Source organism: Sorex araneus, chromosome 5 (assembly GCF_027595985.1).
Source record: "Sorex araneus isolate mSorAra2 chromosome 5, mSorAra2.pri, whole genome shotgun sequence".
NCBI lineage: Eukaryota > Metazoa > Chordata > Mammalia > Eulipotyphla > Soricidae > Sorex > Sorex araneus.
The window spans coordinates 175,744,910-175,751,395 of record NC_073306.1 but is presented as its reverse complement, the minus strand read 5'-3'; the positions used below and the strand labels follow the sequence as shown (position 1 = coordinate 175,751,395).

At 38.2% G+C, this 6,486-nt stretch overlaps 1 pseudogene; it reads right to left on the bottom strand.

The window, feature by feature from the left end:
- Positions 1 to 5,891: 5,891 nt before the first annotated feature.
- Positions 5,892 to 6,010, bottom strand: LOC129405154 (5S ribosomal RNA; annotated as a pseudogene).
- Positions 6,011 to 6,486: the final 476 nt, after the last annotated feature.

Here is a 6,486-nt window from a genome sequence, read left to right as displayed (position 1 = left end):
CATACATGATTAACAAGCTTAACTTCTTATGTAGGCTGAATTATCTACCATTTTATGGACCTAGGTCTGAAAATCTAGTGATTTCACAGATAATTTTGAGAAACTTTCATTTTTACTTCTCCTGAAATTTTTCTTTGTAATTTAGCTGAGGCAGACAGTAGCTGCCTCGACTGTGCTCTGGGACCAGAAGGCTGGATCAGCCGCCAAGAGCTTCTGTCTGCCCCTGCAGCTCGGGCCCAGGGGGCACCCACCGTGGACAAGCTGCACCCCCATCTGGGGGCATGTGCCCCCTTCACACACACAGGGAGATACCACGGCAGGGGCACGTGGTGAGCCTGACACCACCTTTGACCATAGACGCACAGTCACGGGCAGTGGCCCCTGGCTGGGGATAAAGTGGGTAGGGTGTTTGCCTTGCACGTAGTCAACCGGGTTGGATTTCTCAGTCCCTCTCAAAGAGCCCGGCAAGTTACGGAGAGTATCCCGAACGCACAGCAGGGCCTGGCAAGCTACCTGTGGCGAATTCGATATGCCAAGAACAGTAACCAGTCTCACAATGGAGACATTAGTGGTGCCCTCTCCAGCGAATGGATAAACAACAGGATGGCAGTGCTATAGACAGAATTTAGTTGAGGAACAAAAAGCTAAACATCAATTAATTTAATACTACTTACAGTAGAATCATGAATCTAATAGCAGATTGTTAGTAAAGATAGAAAATTATAAATGATTTTATTTTCCATTTTCTTAAAGAATTAGATATGCTTAAAAAGTCTCAGATCTGTCCCCTAGCAAAGTCTCTAAAGTTTCTTCCCCCTGCCCTTCCCAGCTTATCTCTAAATACTATACAAATGCTGATCTCTCTTGATTTATTATCTTTAAGGACTGCCCACTAACCTTTCAAACACACTTTCTACTCTCCTTTTCCTTTTTGACACTTAATATATATGATTAATTTTCTCTATCTCATCTTTTACAATTTACTTTAGCTAAATCTCACACTCATGTCTAGATACTATCTCTGGACTCCTCACAGTCTGAGCATATTGTGACCTCCTCTCTCTACTTTCCATTTCCATTCAGCCGGTTACTTTTTTGCCTTATAAGTGTTGTTAATATGTGGGTTAATTATTCATATGAAATCATTTTTACTCTGACTGTCCTAGTACCTCTAAACTGAGAAAATCAGTAAAGATTTTCATGACAATGGTCATCAAAATACAGATCTTGACTACTCAAGAAATCTTCCTCTACTTTCTATTTGAAATTGTTTTTTTTGGTTGTTGTTGTTATGTGATTAAGGACAGTGTTTTACACTCTGCTGCTTTTCTTGCTTCTATTTCTTTTTGTGGTTTTGCATTCTCTTGCCCTACTCTACACATGTGATTTTTAGATCAGTTATAAAGCTATATTGCTTTACAAATGAGCTCATTGTTAATTGCCTGTGATGAATCAATTATGTCCTACATCCATGTTTCTTCCTTCTCTAATTCCTTGTGAATTTTGTTTGATTATTTGTTTGGTTGCTTTCTGTTTCAGCACCATACCAAGCGGTGCCCAGGGTTTACTCCCGGCTTTTCATTCAGGGTTCAGTTCTGGCAGATGTCACAGGACTCAATGGTGTGTCAAGGATCACTCAAGGCATGGGCCCTAACCTCTGTAATACTGCTTTGGCCCAATAATAAGTTTTCTTAAGTCTTTAGTAGAATCCCTAATCCAGTATCTTTTATAAATATTAATCTGATTCATGAAGTTTCTATGTTACACAGGGAAATCTTATAGATCATGAAGATTTTCTTAGTAGAATCTTAGCATCATTCATCAGAATGTGGCAATCCTACAAAAGTGGAGGACTTTAATTGTTTTCTTATGTAGTTTTACTATTTAAATATTGCATTTCTTCTTATTAGTACTTCCTACTATTTAGGATTATTGCATATTTTTAAAAATCACCAAAAAATCACATATGGGGGTCAGAAGATTATGCACCTGCTTTAAAAGTGTGAGATCCAAAAAGAAAAAAAAAAGTGTGAGATTATGAGTTCAGTCTCTGGTACCACCCAGTATTCCTAGTGTAATCTCAAGCACCTCGGGTTAATGACACTGAGAACTTTGGCACTACAGCACACACCTTCCCTTTTATTGTGGTGGGATTGATGTTTGAATGAATACCAATGAACTATTGAGCTATTGTGAACTAACTAATTTTATAAAAATAAACTATATATCAAGAACTGCCCTATTGGTGGTCAAACAGAAATTTTAAGAAGAAATAATATTTTATTCTTATAAATTTTAAGTAATAATAATTTTATTGATTTATTTTTTGCTCTAATTTGTATTAAAAAAATCATAAGATTTGCAGCTAATTTTTACTATTCTTCCAAGCTCATTGATAGGGTTACCTTTATCTTTTGCTGGTTTCAAAATCTACTAATAAGAGAGTATATACTGTCAAGCAGACTGAAATTTTGGTTTATTTTTCTTTTTTTAAAATTTTTAAAAAAATTTTATTGAATCACCGTGAGATAGTTACAAGTTTGGGTTACAATCTCACAATGATCAAACACCCATCCCTCCACCAGTGCACATTCCCCACCACCGATATCCCGGGTATACCCCCACTTTCCCACTCTCCCCCTGCCTCTATGGCAGACAATATTCCCCATACTCTCTCTCTACTTTTGGGCAATATGGCTTGCAACACAGACACTGAGAAGTCATCATGTTTAGTCCATTATCTACTTTTGGCACACATCTTCCATCCCATCTGGTTCCTCCTCATCATTTTCTTAGTGATCCCTTTTCTATTCCACCTGCCTTCTCCCCTCCGCTCATGAAGCAGTCTTCCAGCTATGGGGCAATCCCCATGGCCCTTGTATCTACTGTCCTTGGGTGTCAGCCTCATGTGATGTTATTTTACACTCCACAAATGAGTGCAGTCCCTCTATGTCTGTCCCTCTCTTTCTGACTCATTTCACTTAACATGGTACTCTCCATGTTTAGCCATTTATAAGCAAATTTTATGACCATTTCTCCTAATTTGTTTTGGGGTCATACATGGCACTGTTTAGGACTTTTTAAGGCTCTGTGCTCAGGAATCACTCCTGGCAAACTTAGAGGACCATATAGAGGGAGTGGGTATCAAATTGTTGACCACATGAAAGTCAGCAACCTTTCCACTGTACAGTTGCTCAGGCAACTCATCATATTTTCTAACTCTCTCTATATTTTAGAACCTAGCTTTGAAGTGACACAGAACACTATAATTATTGTATTTTATATACATAACTTGGATACTGAGGTTATTATCACCAAAGAAATAATTTATTTACTAACTAGACATACAAAAGTCAGGAGCAAAAGAGAAGTGTTAAAGGGCTGGATAGGCCCCGGGTGGCATCCAATTATGGGAAAATGACAGGTACTATTAATATTTTTCTTAGATAGATTAACATTTTTCAGAGAGTGAGAAAAACTACAGTGGCACTAGCTTTGAAAAACACAGAAAATGTAGCATGAAAAAGCAAAAATCAATAGTAATAATTTATTCATAAAATGCAGTATAATTAGTTGCATCTGACACTTTCTGTACATCAAATTTTCTCTTTCACTGAGAACTGGCAGAACAATTACATAGAAACTTGAGTCAGCATATTCTTTTTATATGAAAAAGTTTCAAATTTCTGATATATACTTTTTGTTGATTAAAACATGTTGTAGATAAATGTCAATATAAGTGAATTACTAGTGTACTTTCCTATATTTTTGTGATTATTCTTTTCAAAAATTCCTTTGTTGGTTATATACTTGTCGTAAACATTTTATTTCTTCTCCAAAAGGAAAAACTTTTTTTTCAGCTGTCAAACATTTATTAGTATAGAGCTAATAACATTTGTAGGGTATAATTCTTTTAGAATATTCTTGAAAAATAAGTTTTAGCTTGAATAAATCTGCAGAAATCTTTGAAATACAAATACAGCTGGAAATTCAATGAAAAGGGGAACACTTTAAAGCAAACATGAGAGATATAAGAGAATAAAATATGAAAACCAAAAATTTCTGTCACCTTGTGTTCTGGGTTAGCCTCAAGTTGTATCTGGTTTATCGAGTTTTTATTAACATATGAGAAGTATCTAAAAAGATTTTCTTGGCCTGATGTAATCTGCAGAAACATATTCAAAACCTGAAAGCACTATGACATTAATTACCTTGCATATCATACAAGGAGATCAAACCCTACTTACATCTAGATTACATCATCATAGTTTCTGAAGGTGTTACTGAAAGTTGATAGGATACATATATCAGATAGGCACACTGATTTGGCTCATTTTAAAGGCACCCCGTTTTATTATATTCACTCAAAAATTGTTTGCTTTCCTCAAGTCATTATTTTTATATATCTCTTTAGTGCTTATGTGGTGTTTTAGAAGGTGTTATGATATTTTTGTTTACTTGAGTCGGTATTCCCACACATAATAGTTTCGATACATTTTTGTTTCAAGAAATTTGGCTTACATATGCAGAAAAATGCTGATGAATCACTGTACTCATCTATGGCTCAGAGAGATCATAATTGGTCATAAACACAGATATGAAGCAACCATGAGAGTGCATTTCTTTAAGGTTGGAACCCTTAAATATTTAATCTTAACTACAAATAAAACTGATAGTGTACACACAAAAAGGAACTGACAGCAGAAGGAGTCCGATTACCCTTAACCTTTACATCATATTAATCATTGTTGATCATTGTACTGCCATCAAGTAGAAAAAAAGACATTAAAAAACTGTTACCCACCACAGAGACTAGCAAACATCCAAAAGAACAAAAGCAACCGCTGTTGGAGAGGATGTGGGGAGAAAGGGACCCTTCTTCACTGCTGGTGGGAATGCCGACTGGTTCAGCCCTTCTGGAAAACAATTTGGACGACTCTCAAAAAATTAGATATTGAATTCCCATTTGACCCAGCAATACCACTGCTGGGAATATATCCCAGAGAGGCAAAAAAGTACAATCGCAACAACATCTGCACATGTATGTTCATCGCAGCACTGTTTACAATAGCCAGAATCTGGAAAAAACCCGAATGCCCCAGAACGGATGACTGGTTGAGGAAACTTTGGTACATCTATACAATGGAATACTATGCAGCTGTTAGAAAAAAGGAGGTCAAGAATTTTGTAGTCAAGTGGATGGGCATGAAAAGTTTCATGCTGAGTGAAATGAGTCAGAAAGAGAGAGACAGACATAGAAAGATTGCACTCATCTATGGTATATAGAATAACAGAGTGGGAGACTAACACCCAAGAACTGTAGAAATAAGTACCAGGAGGTTGACTCCATGGCTTCGAGGCTGGCCTCACGTTCCGGGGAAAGGTCAACTCAGAGAAGCGATCACCAACTACATTGTAGTCGAAGGCCATGTGGGGGAAGGGAGTTGCGGGCTGAATGAGGGCTAGAGACTGAGCACAGCGGCCACTCAACACCTTTATTGCAAACCACAACAGCTAATTAGAGAGAGAAAACAGAAGGGAATGCCTTGCCACAGTGGCAGGGTGGGGTGGGGGGGAGATGGGATTGGGGAGGGTGGGAGGGACACTGGGTTTACGGGTGGTGGAGAATGGGCACTGGTGAAGGGATGGGTTCCCAAACTTTGTATGAGGGAAGTATAAGCACAAAAGTGTATAAATCTGTAACTGTACCCTCACGGTGATTCTCTAATTAAAAATAAATAAATTAAAAAAAAAACTGTTACCATTACTTATACATGTCTAGTACTCATTCTGTGCTAGACATTCCTTTTTATGCTATATATGAATGAATACTTCTTATTCTTAGCACCCATTTATGAGGTAGGTGTTTTTATCATCCTTATTTTGCAAATCTACAGCAGCACCAGCTATTCCCAGGTAGTCTCCCATCCATGTACTAACCAGGCCCGACCCTGCTTAGCTTCCAAGATCAGACAAGATCGGGCTCATTCAGGGTGGTATGGCCATAGACCAAAAGGGGCTGGAGCGATAGCACAGCAGGTAGGGTGTTTTTCTTGCTCACATTCGGTTCCTCTTCCCCTCTCGAAGAGCCCAGGAAGCTACAGAGAGTATCTCACTCACACGGCAGAGCCTGGCAAGCTACCTGGGGCGTATTTGATGTGCCAAAAACAGTAACAACAAGTCTCATGATGGAGACGTTACTGGTGCCTGCTGGAGCAAATTGATGAACAATGGGACAACAGTGATAGTATTTTGCAAATGAAATCATTGAAGCTCCTAGTGTAATAATTTTCTCACTATGACATGGTTGGTAAGTATTAGAGCTGAGATTATGTCTAGAATTTTTGGTTCTAAAATTCATGGTGGTGCAGGGAGACAGTACAGTGTTTCAATACCTGGCACCATATGGTTCCCCATCATCAGATGCTGTCGAGTCGTGGAGGCCCCTGACTACTATCAAATGTGGTGCTGCAGGTATTCACCACT